The sequence below is a fragment of the Ursus arctos genome, unplaced genomic scaffold, assembly GCF_023065955.2.
Source record: "Ursus arctos isolate Adak ecotype North America unplaced genomic scaffold, UrsArc2.0 scaffold_1, whole genome shotgun sequence".
In the NCBI taxonomy this organism is placed as follows: domain Eukaryota; kingdom Metazoa; phylum Chordata; class Mammalia; order Carnivora; family Ursidae; genus Ursus; species Ursus arctos.
In genome coordinates, this window is record NW_026622763.1 from 66,120,521 (window position 1) to 66,139,425 (window position 18,905).

The 18,905-nt window shown below is 35.3% G+C and overlaps 1 long non-coding RNA gene across 1 annotated transcript in view; it reads right to left on the reverse strand.

Annotated features, from left to right (window-relative positions):
• LOC113250675 (uncharacterized) overlaps positions 1-18,905 on the reverse strand; it is a 209,700-nt gene that overhangs the window by 184,577 nt on the left and 6,218 nt on the right. The gene's annotated exons all lie outside the window — the stretch shown is intronic.

An 18,905-nucleotide genomic window follows, 5' to 3' on the forward strand; every position in this document is an offset into this window, starting at 1 on the left:
CTTCCTTCTGCATTTGGAAGTATGTTTTATTCTGATCCAATAGAAAGATGAGATACATAAAATACTCTGACCAAAACAACATCCAACAACATTTTTTAAAACATTTGCCCCAACAAAGAGCATCATTCATTTCCATGTACCTAAGACTGTTATGTCAAGACCAAAAGATGTATGACTTGAAAATAAAATAGTAAAACCAGAAGTAGAAAAATTTAACTTAGTTTTATAAAATAGTATTATCCAAAAAACCAAGAGCTACTGAAACATCTCCATCAGTGATTCTAAAAGCTAGACGAAAATAACATGGAATTTATTTTTCGAACATAAGTTTCTCCACATATACTTTGAACTTGGTTTTACTTTGTGAGGAAAATACTATCTAGATAATTAAATTATTTCTGTTACACTTAATATATAAATTAAGTTATTCCTGTTATATTTAACATATACTAGAGCTATTCTTTAGCTATCTGAGTTAGCCATTAATAAAGGCCAAATTCCAATATTAATTACCAATATAGCGTTATAATTATACAAGTGCATAGTTTTTCACTTCAACTTTGCTTCTTAATCGAGAAGCTAAATATCTATGAATTTGAATGATGATTAAATATAAAGACAAATTCAAGGAGACTTCTTATGTTTATGTAATAAAATTATGTGAATTACATGGAATTGCATAAATTTTTAGTTAATTGGTGTATATTACTGACACATGTAAAAGGTAACTCACCAACTTTAAGAACATCAGCTATTATGATACCTATCTAAATTTTTACTATGCAGAAAAAAGGTCATATTTTATCACCTTGAAGTAACATAAATCAAAACTTTATCATAAATCAAAACATGTATCAAAACTTTAAACCTATAATCACTAGTTTTTAATTTTAAAAGATTTTACATTTATATTTCCAAACCTTTAGGCATGACTAAATCTGGTCTTACCCGTTCTTTCTATTCTCATCATCTAATCTTCCCCCAGTATCTGTAAGAAAACCGTATCAGAGTCCTTCATGTTCCACAAACCCATCCTACTATGCTATTACCATTCCGCTGCCTAAAACATCTGCTTTCCTTTTCACTGCCTAGAGAAATTCTCCTCTGTCATTCAATGCCCAGCTCCAATATTATCTCCTCTATAAAGTCTTCTGTAGTTTCCCAGAATTATGGGTTGGCTCTTCTGTGCTGCCAAAGATTTTTAATTTGTGCTTCTTTCCTTAAGAGTGGGATCTACCTTAATCCTTTTTGAGGCTAGAATAGTACCTGAGGTAGGCCCTTAACAAACACCTTTGAAAAAAAGAAAGTAGAAACAGAAAGAGGAAGGAAAAAAGATTTAAAAAAAAAAAAGAAAGAAAGAAAAAAGTAAATAGATATTGCTTGCAGTAATTCTACTTTTTTTTTTCTGGAAATCACTGTAATCACAAATTGTGTGATTAGAACTCTATGAACTATCACCAACATAATTCAGTTTTGGAAGTCTTTCAAATATGGTACTTTAATATCTCACAACACAGCAGTAAGAAGGTACATAGGTGTTACACAAACATCTGTCTTTATTACTCCTAATCTTTAGGAAAATAAAAGTTCAGAGTTATTACATAAGTCATAATATCAGTAAGATCTAGTTTGGTTTGCACTATTGGAGTGAATAGCTTCCTAATTAAAGAATAGTTAAACAAAGCTTACAGGGAAGGAAATAAAATCATATGGTTATTAAGGAAGGACTTTAAAGCAGATTCTAACATTTATTTGGGGCAACTGTTTCCCAGGAATGAATTGCTACATGCTAATGGGGTCAAAGACACTACATGATTCCCCAGGGGCCCTTTTCTATTCAAACGAGCTTTCAAAATAAAGTGGGGGTGGAACAAGAGGCTAGGGAACTATTCCTTCATGCACCAAATGCATTCTCAGAGCACTAACATCTGTTTCAGTTTACATACTTTGAGTATGACTTTATACATGGAATTAAACTTAGGCAACATGCCTAAGAAGCCTGTCTGCAAAAGAACTACATGTACCATCAACAGCTGGAATTTGTATAGGTCCACATTCTACACAGCCTAATATCCTGTGAGCCACCAAATGACCCCAGTCTCAAGACCTAAATGTCAAAGAACAGCTCCTAATGCTCATGAAAATTTTATAGTTGAAAGGGGTAAGAAAGTAAAGGAAAAGGAATCTCATTCTAAAACAACATACAGTGCTAGAATTTAAACAGATGCTTCTGCAAATAAAGACAATTAAAGATCCAAAAATCTTTTCAAATTTCTTTATATTAAGACATGCTTATTCAATAACATTTCCCTAGTTTTATTAGACATTAAAAATATTTTTCATGTGCTAATAAGACAATTATAATTTCTTGTAGACTGATGATACAAACGCTGCAAAACTAATGATGTTCCTTTGCTGCCACCTTGTGGTATATCTGTATTTTTGCAGTCATAGTTAAAGCTTGTAAATAATAATTTTTATACCTAGTTCTGAAGTCTTCATCATCAGCTCAAATCGCTGTATGGCAAATACTATCAAAGACTTGAGGTACATAGGGTCTGTTCCCAGATAATTTACGTACTACTGAATTATCAACCAATAACTAGTAACTAGGATCCCACAATGCAGGAAGCATTGCATTATGATATCTAGAAGAAAAACATACTGTCCTGTTCACAAAGAGCATACATCTGTTAACATCAAAACACTGACAAATCTCTGAAAATGGTAAAACATAGGTGAAAGAAACTGAAGACAATATAAGCAAATGGGAAGACATTCCATACTCCGGGATTAGAAGAACAAATGTTAAATGTCCATACTACCCAAAGTAATCTACAGATTTAATGCAATCCCCAACAAAACACCAAGAGCATTTTTCACAGTACTAGAAAAAACAATACTAAAATTTGTATGGAACACTGAAAGACCCCAAATAGCCGAAGTAATCTTGAGAAAGAAGAACAGATGGAGTTATCACAATCCCAGATTTCAAGATACACTATAAAGTGGTAGATATCAAAACAGTATGATATTGGCACAAAAATAAACCCATAGATCAATGGAACAGAGCAGAGGTCCCAGAAATAAACCCACATTTATACGGTCAATTAATCTTTGACAAAGGAGGCAAGAATACGGAGAAAAGACAGTCTCTTCAGTAAATGGTGCTAGGAAAACTAGACAGCTGTATGTATAAGAAACTAGGCCATTTTCTAACACTATACACAAAAATAAACTCAAAATGGATTAAAGACCTAAATGTGAGATCTGAAACCATAAAAATCCTAGAAGAGAGTACAGGCAGTAATTTTGTTGACATTGACCATAGCAACATTTTTCTAAATGCTCCTTCTAAAGCAAGGGAAACAGAAGTAAAAATTAACTTCTGGGACTACGACAAAAAAAAAAAAAAAAGCTTTTGCACAGCAAATGGAACCATCAACAAAACCACCTGTTGAATGGCAGAAGATATACACGAATGATATATCCAATTATGGGTTAATACCCAAAATATATAAAGAACTTATACAACTTAATACCAAAAAAAAATCTGATTAAAAAGTTGGCAAATGAACTGAATAGATATTTTCCAAAAAAGATATTCAGGTGGCCAAAAGACACATGTAAAGATGCTCAACATCACCAGTCATCAGGGGAATGCAAATCAAAACCATGATGAGATGTCACCTTACACCTGTCAGAATGACTATTAACAAAAAGACAAGAAATAACAAGTGCTGGCAAAGATGTGGCGAAAAAGGAACCCTTGAGTACGACTGGTGGGAATATAAATTGGTACAGCCACTCTGGAAAATAGTATGGAGGCTCCCCCAAAATATTTTTTAAAATATATACTATATGATCCAATAATTCCTCTGCTGGGTATTTACCCAAAGAAAATGAAAACACTAATTCAAAAAGACACTTGCAAGCTTATGTTTACTGCAGCATTATTTATAACAGCCAAGATATGGAAGCAGCCCAGGTGTCCATCAATAGAAGAATGGATAAAGATAATGGTATGTTTGTATATACATGTATATACATATGAATATTACGCAGCCATAAAAAAGTATGAGATCTTGCCATTTGCAACAACATGGATGGACCTAGAGGGTATTATCCTAAGTGAAATAAGTCAGACTAAGAAAGACAAATACCATATAATTTCATCATATGTGGAATTTAAAAAATAAAACAAATGAACAAACAAACAAAAAGCAGAAGCAGACCTTTAAATACAGAGAACTGATGGTTGCCAGAAGAAAGGGGGGTGGGAGGATAGGCAAAAAAGTTGAAGGGGAGTGGGAGATACAGGCTTCCAGTTATTCAGTGAATACGTCACAGGAATAAAAGGCACAGCACAGAGAATATAGTCAATGATTTTGTAATAGCATTGTATGGTAACAAATGTTAGCTACACTTGTGGTGAGCACAGCATCTGGTATAGTGACGTTGTATATCTGAAATCAATGTCACATTGTGTGTCAACTATACTCAAAAAAATTTAAGCCATACTCAAAATTTAAACCGTAAACATAGATAAATGAAGCATGGATGTGAGATAACTCCAGAGCTATTATATAATTGGACAGGAATGAGTAGTAAAGAAAATTTTAAGTGCTCTGAGTGGAAAGTAGGAAGACACATGAGAAAGTTCACGGAAGAGAATTAAGTTTTGTGGCTCTCGAAAAGGTTTAGATATACAGAATGAAAGCAAAAAGGCATTTCAGGTAGAAATAACATTTAAGAAAGGTACAGATCTAGAATCCTCAGGAATGCTGGGAGACCACACCCATGGTGAAATTCAGAGAGGTAAGAAAAAGAAGATAGATCAGAAAGACATCAGGACAATTTGTGGCAGTCTTTCAAGCCAAGAAGCTTGAATTTTGGCCTATAGGTCATGGGGAGTCAGTCTTTGAGTCAATATACCATGCATTTTCCCCCATTGTAGATATAAACCCTCAGCCACGAGTATCTATAAGATTATACAAAAACAATTTATTTCCCAAACTAAGAATGATCTAGTAGCTCATATCCTCTAATCCCTCACCTTGAGTAAGTGATTGGAAGTTACCAGAGCCCTGAAATCAAAGTCAATCAGTTAATCACTGCTAAATCTCCAGGGAGAAAATTTTTTGATAAATAAGCATAATAAAGGTTGATGACTAGGCCCAAGGAGATGTGAAACGTGCCTCCTAATATTTTATTGAGATCTTCTGTTCTGTTCTCTTCTGAGAGGATGTACTGTAGAGAAGGAGAATTTTACCAAAGAAGGAGAAGAAATTGAGGCTCCCAGGCCCCTCGGACAGCAAAGTATAATGTAGTGTGTTGGGGTGGGGCAGAGTCAGATAAAGCAGTGAAGGGCTGGGACAATTGCAAGGTGACACTTAAGAAGTCCAGGTAACAGTAAAAACTCCAACATTTTGGTCTATTTGCTTGAAATAGTGGATATAAAAATTCAAAAAATAAAATTAAACGCTTATTGTGGGTCCTATACTATTGGATGCTCTCCTGATTTGTTCCTAAAAATGAAGCTACAGAGCACCATGAAGAATAAAGATTTCCAGAATGAGGTTCAAATACGTTCCTTGATTTTCACCTGTACAAAATCATAAAGGAAATTTACACACAGCCCTCTTGAGGAAAAAACAGTAATTGCCAAAGAAATACAGTAAAAAATTTGTCTTGCAAACAAGCACATTCTCTTAATTTAACATGATATGCACAGATGTTCCTGCCCTCTAAACAATAGCTCTTTACATCGATACGCAAAGTAAAAATGGTTTCCCTTTATTCTCAAGTTTTCAAACTGATTCCTGGGACCTAAAGATTCCTAAGAATTATTTCATTCCAGAGCTTTCTGCCCCTTAAATGCTTCTTCTTAGCCATAAGACAGAGGTACATCAGCTATTCAAGCCTTTTCTTTAATTCTTATATTTTGTACGTAAGAAAAATTCATAGGCAGAGCCTTCTCCATATGATAGAAAAGCAACATGAAGAACTATCCACATATTAGGATTAAATATTAGGGATCAACAAAAACAAAGGAATGATATTCCTTTCCATTAATAACAAGCATTAATGGAATATAATGGAAAAAACTCTGAAGTAAGTTTATCTTGTTATTATCATTCTGGCCTCTTAAGAAAAAAGCTTAGTTAACTAATTTTCAGTCTTCTTTTATGTTCTAATAAATGTCATTTAAAGATAAAAATTTTCTTCTTAATATTGCTTTCTTTGCAGCTTTGATAAGTTAGTTCCTTGATAAGTTAGTTCTTGTTACTTCCAATAGTTTTTTTTAAGATTTTTTATTTATTTGAGAGAGAGAGAGAACACAAGCAGGGGGAGTAGCAGAGGGTGTGATAGAAGCAGGCTCCCCACTGAGCATGGAGCCTGACGTGGGGCTCAATCCCAGGACCTCAGGATCATGATCTGAGCCCAAGGCAGATGCTTAACTGACTGAGCCACCCAGGTGCCCCTCTAATAGTATTATATTCTATTTTGATTATACTTAACCTTCAATTCTTTAGGGAAAATTTAATTTCAAAATGGATAATTTGGGGATTTTTTCTGTTCTTTTGTCAATTATTTTGTTTTCAATTTCTAATTTTTTCAAACTATGGTCAGTAAATACAGCCTGCATGATATATGCTTTGGGGAATTTATTTAAATAGTCTTCATGATCTAAATCATGGTCTGCTTTTGTGAACACTACAGTGCATTTTGGGGAGAAAAAAAGTATGTTGTATGTTGGATAGGTATGTAAATTAGATCAATCTGGCTAACTGTGTTATTGACACATTCTACATCTTTACTTTTTTGTCCACTTGGTCAGTTGATTTGTGATTGTCAATTTCACCTTTAACTTCTATCAGTTTTCCTTCATGTAGTTTGAAGCTATGTTGTTGAACCATAAAATGTTCATGATTCATATCTCCTTAATGAAATGTATCTTTTAACAACATAAAAGTATTTCTTTGTTCCTTTCAAAGACTTTTTCCCTAACATGCTGATTTAAATATTGCTAAACCTACATTTCTTTTATAGCATTTTTGTTACATTTTTTCCTGCCCTCATTTTCAAACTTTCTGTGTCTTGTTCTTGACTATGTCTTCAGGAAACATGTCTTTAGGCTGCTCTCCTGCTACCATTGTCTTTTTTCCACTAGCTTGTTTGGGGTGGGGGTAGGGGAAGTCAACTAATAAAAGATTTTATATATTTCTTATATTAATTCTTTCTCATCTGCTTAATAATTTTCCCATATGTTTCATATGTCTATTAACTTGTGCATGGTGTTTTTCTGTACATAAAGAATCTTTATTTCTGTAAAGTTAAATATGTCTATCTATTCTTTATGACTGAAAGATTGCAAGCCTTGGGGGTCATCCTTCCCCTAAATTTTAAGTGGTCATCTAGATGTTCTTATAAATTTGCATTTGCAAAATTTTTAACTGGTTTGGATTTTGCATTTACTTCATTGCTCCATCCTATTTTATGGTATGTAAGTCTATTTCTATTTTCTTCTAATTACTTTCAATAATGATAGCTTTATTTATTTATTTATTTATTTATTTATTTATTTTTCTCATAAATTGATCTCTTAACTTTGTCATTTGCTATTTGAAATCTATTTCTATATTAACTATTCTATTTTAATGATAAATTGGTCTTTTTACGATAACAGAGACTTTGTGGTGTGCTTTGATTTCTCTAAGGTAAGTCCTCCTCACTATTTCTTTTTTAGTTTTTGTTTTTCATACTTGGTTAAGTGTTCCATGGCATTTCTGGTCCTATTTAAGTTTCTAGATCATTTTGCCCAATCCCAATTAAATCACTGTTGGAATTCTCGTTGGAATTCTATTTACATATATATATATATTTTTTAAGATTTTATTTATTTGTCGGGGGGGGGGGAAGCACAAGCAGGGGGAGCAGCAGGCAGAGGGAGAAGCAGGATCCCCATTGAACAAGGAGACCAATATGGGACTCGATCCCAGGCCCCTGGGATCATGACGTGAGCCAAAGGCAGATGCTTAACCAACTGAGCTACCCAGGCATCCCTGATTTATATATTAATTTGGTGGGAAATAAACATTTTTATGATATATTATCTCCCCATTCAAGAATATGAAATGCCTTTCCATTTGTCCAGACTTTAGTCCTTTAATAAGAATTTGTTTTCTCAAATAACTTACTATATCCACTGTCATTCTCTGAAACTCTTCTATCACCTTCATAATGAGTTAACAGGGATATGACAACAAAGTCTTTAAAGGTGGCATCAATATCTCTGATGGTTAATTTTATGTGTCTACTTGACTTGGCTAAAAGATGCCCAGATGGCTGATAAAACTTTATTTCTGGGTGTGTCTGTAACAGTATTCCAGAAGAGAATAACATTTGAATCTGTACACAGAATAAAGAAGAACACCAGCACCAAACATCCAATCCACTGAACACTTGAATAAAACAAAAAGGCAGGAGAAGGGTGAATTTACCCTTTTACTTGAGCTGGAACATCCAAGTTCTCCTGCCCCCATACATCAGCACACCTAGTTCTTGGGCCTTCAAGTCTTAGGCCAGGTCTGACACCATCGTCCCTCAATTCTTGGGTCTTTGTACTTTGTACTTGGTTTGGGATTTATATTAGAGGTTCCCTTGCTCTCAGGCCTTAGGCTGAGACTGAATTATACCACCAGGTTTCCTGGTTCTCCCACTTGTAGACAACATATCATGGGACATCTCTGCCCCCATAGTCACATGAGCCAATTCCTATAATGAATCTCCTCTAATACATATATATATATATATAGAGAGAGAGAGAGAGAGAGGAATCTCCTCTAATACATATATATATACATATATATATGTGTGTGTGTGTGTGTGTGTGTGTGTGTGTATATATATATGACCACTCTTTTATGAAATAGGGAACATTTAAATACCAAAAAGTGTAGGAAGACAATCTCCAGCTAAACAAGAGAGTTTTTTAAATTTAAATTGAATAAATACAGTTTTATAAAATTAAAGTTACCACCTTTCCCTGGACTACAGACCAGTGTTGGAGAACCTTTGATTTTTAAAATAAAAATGCTACATCTTTAAATATGGCAGATACAGTCCTCTGTGACTCATGCTCTGTCTTTCAGTCCAATTTTTCATCATTCTCTCCCTGGGTTCCAGAAACATTAAATTGTGTATAGCTAGTTCCAATACCCTCAGTTTGGGGTCTTTCTTTATGCTGTCCAATCTGCCTGTAATGTCCTTTATAGAATCTCTTTACATGGCTGACTTCTATTCATCGTGTAAGAATTAGGTGAATGATCACCTTCTTCAAAAATGCAGGCCAGGTTAGGTAGCCTTCCTCTTTAACCCCATAACACCATGTGTATACCTAAAACACTTGCACTTGAATACACCATAACATAATGATTACTTTGTATGTCCATCTTCCTCAATGTAACATGAGATCCTTGACATCGAGACCATGTCTTAACTCATCGTTGTATCCCCAGAATTTAAATCGTCTTATATTAAATGATCATTTTTGTTGACTTAAGAGGCAAATATTTTATTTAAAAGATAAAATTCATACCTATCAGAATGGCCAAAACACAGAACACAGACAACACCAAATTCTGGCAAGGATGTGGAGCAATGGAAATTCCCATACACTGCTGGTGGGAATTCAAAATGGTACAGACACTTTGAAAGACAGTTTGGCACTTTCTTACAAAACTAAACATACTCTTATCATTATGATCTAGCAATCACACTCCTTGGCATTTATTCAAAGGAGATGAAAACACAAAACCTACACATGGCTCTTTCATACCTGCCAAAACTTGGAAGCAACTCAGCTGTCCTTCAGCAAGTGAATGGATAAACTGTGGTATATCCAGACAATGGAATATTATTCAATATCAAAAAGAAATGAGCTATAGAAGACATGAAGAAAAATTACATGCATATTACTAAGTGAAAGAAGCAATCTGAAAAAGCCATATACTATATGATTTCCACTAAAACATCCTGGAAAAGGCAAAACTAAGGAGACAGTAAAAACATCAGTGGTTTCCAAGGGTGAGGCTGAGGAGGAAAGATGACTAGGGAGAGCACAGAAGATTTGGGGGGCAGTAAAAATACTCAGTATGATATTATAATAATGGATATATGTCATTATACATTTATCCAAACCCATAGAATGTATAACACTAAGAGTAAACCCTTAGGTAACCTAGGACTTTGGGTAATTATGTTGTGGCAATGTAGGTGCATCCTTGGTAACAAATGTACCACTCTAGCGAGTGATGTTGATAATGAGAGAGGCTATGCATGTGCAGGGACAGGGAGTATATGAGCAATCTCCGTACCTCCCACTCAATTTTGCCATAAACCTAAAGCTGCTCCAAAAAGTGAAGTTAAAAACATCATAATTCATTAGGAAAGTATAAATTAAAACAACAATTACATACTACTATATACCTGTTAAAATGGCAAAAAAAAAGATAAACTGGAGGGGCTATTTTACATAATAGTGATTTCCATAGACCATTACAAATTTATACTTGTTTGATATATGTTTTTACATTTTCATTTGTTTTTCAGAAAATAATTGTCACGGGGCGCCTGGGTGGCACAGCGGTTAAGCGTCTGCCTTCGGCTCAGGGCGTGATCCCGGCGTTGTGGGATCGAGCCCCACATCAGGCTCCTCCGCTATGAGCCTGCTTCTTCCTCTCCCACTCCCCCTGCTTGTGTTCCCTCTCTCGCTGGCTGTCTCTATCTCTGTCGAATAAATAAATAAAATCTTTAAAAAAAAAAAAAAAAAAAAAAAAAAAAAAAAAAGAAAATAATTGTCACATTTATGAATTGAATTACGGTACAATGGTTCTATGTCCACTCAAAGGTGTGGAAAACAGATTAATACCTTAAAAAATAGCCTTGATAAATTCATCACACACAAATATAATAACACAATTCATTTTCAGACAATTCATTCAACCTACATGTTGAATTGAATTCCATGATTCAAGTACAAATGGAAAATTGGGAGTTCATTCAATTCAGATTTATGAATTACAAATTAGCAAACATAATATAATTTAAAAATGAGGTTACAAAACAGAGAAGACAATAGCTGCAAGTAATCAAGAACTTTTTAAAGTTCTACAGTACTTGGAAAACCAACTTGCTATAGAATGCAGGCTTGAAAATAATACTGTGTTGGAGATGTCGAGAGTTTCTTCCATGTTCACTCATTTCTTAGCAATTGGTCTTCAATCTTGTTTAATTGTGCACCGCAATATCCCCAAACATATGTGTATTTACTTATTTATAAATGTTATGTATACATATAAACATACAAACACAGAAATATATATAGTTAATACTACACTCATATCTTGTAAACACAAAAACAAAATAGAAATGAAAAGAAATGATATCAGAGAAGCTACAAAGAGAGATTAATGACATCAGACCCTCATCAGAGACAGTGACTGGCCATGCTAGCACAAAGGCAGAAAAACTGTTTCTTAGGGCCTTCCTGCTTTTATTCTCCTTCAAGCCCAGCTATACTTCCTATAATTTGAATCCATGAGATTTCCCAAACCCCTGTCCCTACCCTTTAACAATAAGGACATTTATTGAGAATATTTCTCTTTCTTGCAACCAAATGATCACTAAAACAACAATTTGTAAGTAAATACTATTTACTTACAAGGCATTGTGTCCCTTTCACTTACATATATTTGAAGTATTCTACTTAAAATAATGCTATTGTTTAATATTTGAGGCAATAATGAATCAACTGCTGTCCTGATAAATTTATTTACTTTAGAAACAGAGCTGCATGAACTCACTAATCCAAGAATAATTTTAAAAGCTAAGTTTGGCAATAGGTATTCTATTTCTTGTCATGTTTTGAAAGTATTAATATACTTCACTTAAATATAAACGGGTCTCCAATCTTGTAGTAGGTCCATAGACCTACTGAATTAGGACATTCTTCTCTGATATCTCTTCTATGCTCAAATGACCTCACCATAAGAAACAACTTGGAGCTTCAGAATCCAAATCCTCATGGCCTTCAGTTTCAACTTTTGTATCCCAAGTTCCTACGTGGGAGAATCTAATTGGCTTCTTGGTTTGGATACCCTCTCCAATTATCTGTGCCTTGGCAGGATTTCTCTGAGGCAGTAGTTTCCAAAGGGGGTCACTTGTAAGATGATGCCTAGGGATATGAGATTTCAAAATTCTAACTGCAACTTACCTCTAATATTTATCTCATTCTCATCTCATCTGGCAAGTGCAGAAGCTGTCCTGATTAAGAGCCAAATGTCCCACAAGAGGCAATATCTCTTGTAACAAATCCGTAAGATTACTTCCAGAGTTCACACAAGGGACATACTCAATTACAAGACTGAACACACTCAGAGGAGCATAAATTAAAGCATCCTTATCAGCTATGTATGGTTCATTTATAGTTCCTCCTTGTCCAGATACAATTTATTAATCAGGGGTCATTTTACTATAGGTAAGACTGCCTAGAATATACATGATATTCTATCTTTATATAGTTTCCAGTAGAACAGAGATAGAAAGTTAACTAAAGGTCACATTACTACAGTAGAAGCAGTAAAGGTTTTATTAATCCTTTACCCACAGTCCTCACAATGGGTTCTTTAATGTACTTACTAGCATTGACAGATTTGATCTGAAGTTGTTCTCAACAAGTAAAACATAGGCCAGAGTGTGTTAGTGGAGTTAGGTGCACGCCTCTCTCCTGCACTGTACCCACCTCCCAAATCTCTTGTCCGAGAATGTTCGGGGAACACAATGATTGCCCAGAAATATCTCAATGTGCGTGGGACTCTTACGACCCATAGGAAAGAAATTTATCCCTATCTGCATACATATGGATTAAGATATAGACATTCATCTGATGGAGTGACTAAAAAGAAGGGGTAGAACAAAAAAGGCCAGACTATAAGGAGATTCAACTGCACCCCTGAGAGAAAAGCTCCCCAGGACTGGAAAAGATTTGAGGGCCTGAGAGTCAAGAGAACAGTGGTTCCCAGTACTGTTTCAAGCTGTTCTTAACTGCATGTCTACTCGTCCTCTAAAGTGCTTGTGTAGTAAAATGAAAAGATACACTGCCACCGGTTCATGTAATGCTACTAGGGATTACTGAAAGCATAAGAGAAGACTGTTCCCTACTGGTTGGAGAGACAGGCAAACCTCAATAGAGCAGCAGTGACTAGAGCAATAGGGCAGCCATACTGCTGGCAGAGGCTCCAATTATAGGGAAAATCCCAACACCAATATAAATCTTGACAAAAAGCAACCTCACCAAGCACATACAAACTGGTGAGACTAAAACATTCCATAAAAGCGAGGAAAACCTGGAAAAGATGAGACTTCCTTTGTATGAATATAGACTCTTGAGGATTATATTTTCCAAAGATAGCTATATCTCCTGTTCCCTAGTCTTTTCTACAATATGATGGTACCACTTCTTCCCTTGAAAGGTGAGTCCATTTCCCCTTTACTTGAAACTGGACAGCCTTGGACTGCATTCAAGTCTCCAACTCTAATAATGGATTCTTCTATTTCTCCTTGCAGTTCTATCAGTTTTTGCCTCATGTATTTTGATGCTCTGGTGTCAGGCACATACTAAAGGCACTAAAGACTGTTATATCTTTTAGGAGAATTGCCCCTTTATCATGATGTAATGCCCCTTTATATTTTATAATTTTCCTTGCTCTGAAGTCTGCTTTGTCTGAAATTAATATAGTTATTCCAACTTTTTGATTGGAGTGAGCATATCTTTCTTTTTTTAATTTTATTTATTTATTTTATTATGTTCAGCTAGCCACTCTATAGTACATAATTTTTGATGTAGTGTTCAATGATTCATTAGTTAAGTATAACACCCAGTGCTCATCACAGCACGTGCCCTCCTCAATACCCATCACCCCGTTACCCCTTCCCCCCACTCCTCCCCTCTGAAACCCTGAGACTACTTTTAATCTATCTGTGTCTTTACATTTAAAATACATTTCTTACAGAAAACACAGTTGGATTTTATTTTTTTATCCACTCTGATATTCTGGTTTTTGATTGGTATGTTTAGATCACTGATGTTTAAAGTGATACTGTTACAATTGGATTAATATCTACCATAATTTTTTTACTGTTTTCTATTTGTTGCCCCTTACTCTTTGCTTCTTTGTCTTCCATCCATTTTCCGCCTTCTCATTTTAAATGAGCGTTTACATGGTTCCATTTCCTTATCTGTCTTAGCATATCAGTTATATATATTTTACTATTTTAGTGGCTGTCCTTCAATTTGCAATATACATTTATGACTTTTACAAGTCCACCTTCAAATAACACAGTACCACTTCACAGGTAGTGCAAATACTTTAAATTATCCCCTATACCTCCCTACTTTCCACCCTTATAACTTTGCTGTCATTTATTTCGCTTATTCATATGCTATAATTGTCCAATATATTGTTGGTATTTTTATTTTGAACAAACTGCTGTTAATAAGAAAAATGAAAGATTTTATATCTCCTATCTCCTTTTCCTTCTTTCAGAAGAACTTTTAACATTTCTTGCAAGACAGGTGTACTGGAGATAAATTTCCTCAGTTTCTGTCTGCAAAAGTCTTTCTTCTTTACTTTTGAAAGATAATTTCACTGAATACAGCATTCTAAGTCAGTGATTTTTTTTCTTTCGATGTTTTAAATATTCCACTCCACTCTCTTCGCTTGTACGGTTTCTGAACAAAAGTCCAATGTAACTCTTATACTTGTTCTTCTATAGCTATTGTGGGTTTTTCCCCCCTTTGGCTTCTTTTAAAATTTTCTCTTTGTCCTTAATTTTCTACAGTTTGAATATGATATGCTTAGGTGTAAATTTTTTTTATATTTACCCTGCCTGGTGTCCTTCTAGCTTCCTGGATCTCTTCTTTGGTGTCTATTTAGCTTTATCTCAATCATTATTACTCCTCTGGCCCTTTCTTCTCCTTCTGGGATTCCTATTATACATTCAGTTATATCTTTTGTAATTGCTTCACAGTTCTTAGATACTCTGTTCCATCTTTGCATTCTTTTTTCTCTTTGCTTTTCATTTTTGGAAATTTCTTTTGAATTTCTTCAAGCTCACTGAGTCTTTCCTTGGCAGTGTCCAGTCTGTTAATGAGCACATCAGGCATTCTTCATTTCTGTTTAGGTATTTTTTATTGCCAAAATTTCCTTTTGACTCTTAGAGTTTCCATTTTTCTGTTAAAATTACCTGTATGTTCTTGCATTTTATCCACTTTTTGCATTAGAGCCCTTAGCATATTAATCATAGTTGTTTTAATTTCCAGTCTAATAACTCCAATGTTTCTGCTATATCTGTGTCTGTTATTAATGCTTCCTCAGTTTCTTCAAACTAGTTTTTGTCTTTTAGTATGCCTCATAACTTTGTTGAAAGACAGACAGGATGCATTGGGTAAAAGAAATTGAGGTAAATAGGCTTAATAAGGTTTTCCGTTTATCTAGCTAGGGTTTTGGCTGTATTTATTGTGTATAGTAGCTTTAGTTAAGCTGTATTTACTGTTTTAGTAGCTTTAGCTTTTATTTAACTTTAGGTATCAGAGGCTAAAATATCCTATGGTATTCTTATTTTTGTCTTCCTCTTCTCTTTAGGTTTCCATATTGTCTTTAGGTTTCCCTAGAGACTTATCCTTAAATAGGGCCTGAGCACACAGTTACTTCAGTGATATTCCCCTTCCATTATACAGGAGCTCTATTGATGTGGTGGTCAAGTGTGAGGGAGGGGAAGTGTTCTACATTCCTGTGATTATATCTTAGTCTTTTAGTGAACCTATTCCCCTAGGTTATGACCTTCACTAGTGCTTCTCATATTTTTCCCCCTTAGGTGAGACAAGAAGGCCAAAGAGAGCAGAATTGAGTACTTCCCTTCCCCCGGTCAGTTGGACTCCAGTAAAAACCAAGTCAGTTAGGCTCTGGTAAGATAGCTGTCAAGGGCAGGACTTGTTAAGAAGAATAGAATGCTCTGGGCCTATTTAAAAATGGCTATTCCCCCCACCCCCATCCTGTCCTGGACACATGAGGAATTTTTTTCTCCCACCTTCACTGTGAGAATCCAGTAGGGCTCTTGGAGGCCAAACACATGAAAGTGTTGGGATACTCCTGAGACTAGGCCCTCATGAATATTTCTTTAACCCTTAAGCTTGTCTACACTGAGTCTTCAGTAATCTGTGAAATACAGTTTAAAATTTTTTCCCTCAGTACTGGATCCAGCAGTGGTGGTTACCACTCTTGGGCATCTGTTCTAATAAACCACGATTCTCTCTACCTGACTGTCTCCAGTTTGGCGAGCAGGGAGAGCACTTTTTCCTGTAACCTTAATTCTCTGAAAGATCTAAGAAGAGTTGTTGGTTTTCAGCTTGTTCAGCTTTTTCCTGCTGGGGGGATGAGAGTAATGACTTCCAAGCTCCTTATACGCTGAATTATGACTACTTTGACATGGCAGTGGGGATCCTTATGACTTTTGACAGGTCATAAAAGGTCATGAAGCTGTTTGATTCTCTTGAGATACTCTCTCTGCAGGATGTCAGCTACCATGTAAAAATTCCAACTACCCTGAGATTGCCATGGTGGAGATGCCAGGCTTAGGGGCCTACATTGATAATCCCAGCTAAGCTTGCAGCTGACAGCCAGCATCAACTGCCAACAATGAGTGAGCCATTCTGGATGTCCAGTCAAATCAAACTTCAAACGACTGCAGCCCAATCAAATAGGATTACAGCTGCACAACAGACACCAAGGGAAAGTGCCTAGCCAAGTCTTTCCCGAATTCCCGACCCAACAAAACTGTGAACAAAATAAAATTGTTTGTTTTATGCCACTACATTTTGGGGGTAATATGTTACTACTAGTAATAAGAGAACAGACTTTTGAAATATACGTGTGACGATTTTCTTCAGTGCATCATACTCTTTTACCATGAAATTGACCAAGAGCGAATTGACTAAATAACTTCAATTTTTATGGAGTTTGTTCGAAGAAACTCTAAGCTTGGCCCAAAACTGCTTTCTAACAGCTCAATCCCTAGTTAATCCTTGAGTCTCTGAATAAATGTATACCAACATAAAATGCACCACAGAAAACATACAGCCTCCCCCCAAAGGGCATTCTGCCAAATGCCATCTCAGATGTGGCAATGGAGAACAGTGAAGAACGTAGATATTCCCAGAATGCAGAACTGAGGACTACAGGAATTAGTTCAAACCTCACTCAGGTCAAGCAACTAAATCAAGCACATAGGAATGAGAAAGAAGTTTACAAGTACGGGGGCTTTTTGAGAAATGCAAGTGCCTAAGATTTGTATATCAGATAAGCCTCAAGTTTACTTAAGAGTTCCTAACAAAACAAAACTGAACAAACAAAAAAATTGTTACAGCTATATTCTTTAGAGACTTGACTGATTATAAAAACTTCCTTGTCACTGAATAAGAAATACCCCTAAATGGCCTATTGGCTGAAATATCAAGAGTTTGTAGGTATTAAGTTATATCACCAGAAATAACAACCGAGACCCAGTCCATACATACAGACAATGACAATAATATTATGACTTCTTTGAAAGACAGTGAATTAAGATGTCATCAACTATAAGATGCCATTGACTGTAAGACCTCTCTCAGTCAGAGATCCAAAAATGTTCTGTAGATCTGATGAAATATTGCAGTGGTTTTAGACAAGGAGTTACCACTCATAATCTAATTTAAACCACTGGTTTGCCTCTAATATTCTCAAAGGGAGGGGCTGAAGAAAGACCTGTAGTACTACCCTTATTGTTTGACCCCATCTAATGCTGCCAAATATTAATTTTCTGCCTTTCTGCCCATGTTCTCTCACGAACCACTTGGAGTAATGAACCCAGCTTTTCCGTATCTTTCCCTCTCAGTTTTCAGTTGAGCTAAATTTTATCTGAGTTAATCTTTTTCTTACAGAACCTTGCTTAGGGCTGCAAAATATAGGCAATACTCTCCTACCACTTGACTTGATACTATCTCCTAGGTAAATACATATCTGATTCTTAAGTAAGAGTTTAACCAAATTTAAAAATACTCTGAAATTTATTTTCCACTATGAAATATCTATTGATATTATTTATGCTCTTATATAGCATTAGTTTTATAAAACTACTATTACTAGACAAAAGCTCCTCTACGAGATAAACTCTACCTTTATCATTTTACCTGATTATAAATGCTTGATTCTTAGTTTCTTTTTTTCAATAAGTTCTTTGAAGTAATAACTTTATTCCTAGTACCCTTCAAAGATGACCAATGACTTTCTTTGTATTATGATGAACTCACGAATTTAACCATAACATATGTTTCAATCCATTGCAGTTATTATTCTTTTGATATTCAAAATGTCCTGACTCAGCGGGACCATCTTCAAGCTGTTCCTGAGTCCATTTGACTCAACCCCAGTAGTCTTTGATAGCTCTCTTGCTCTCTGGTATAATAAGATGTTTTGTACATCTGTGTCTCAGACCTAAAATCAGCCATTTCTTCAAGTAGCTTTGTTTCCTTTTAGTGGAAAATGGAATTTAGAAGCCGCATCTGGGTGCTAGGAGTGTCCATCACTATCAAGTTAGTGACAAAATACATTTTTGTAAAAAACAAAATACATCATAAGTTCATAATGATGATTCCAATTCAAATTTAGAACTATCTTCAGATGTTTTTAATAGGCACCCAGTAGAGAACCAGTAAGGTAGGCCTAACCTGTCTCCAAACACAGGAGTATTTTTAACCTTTTCTTTTAGCATCAGAATCAGCTGGAAAGCTTTTAAAAACTTGATGC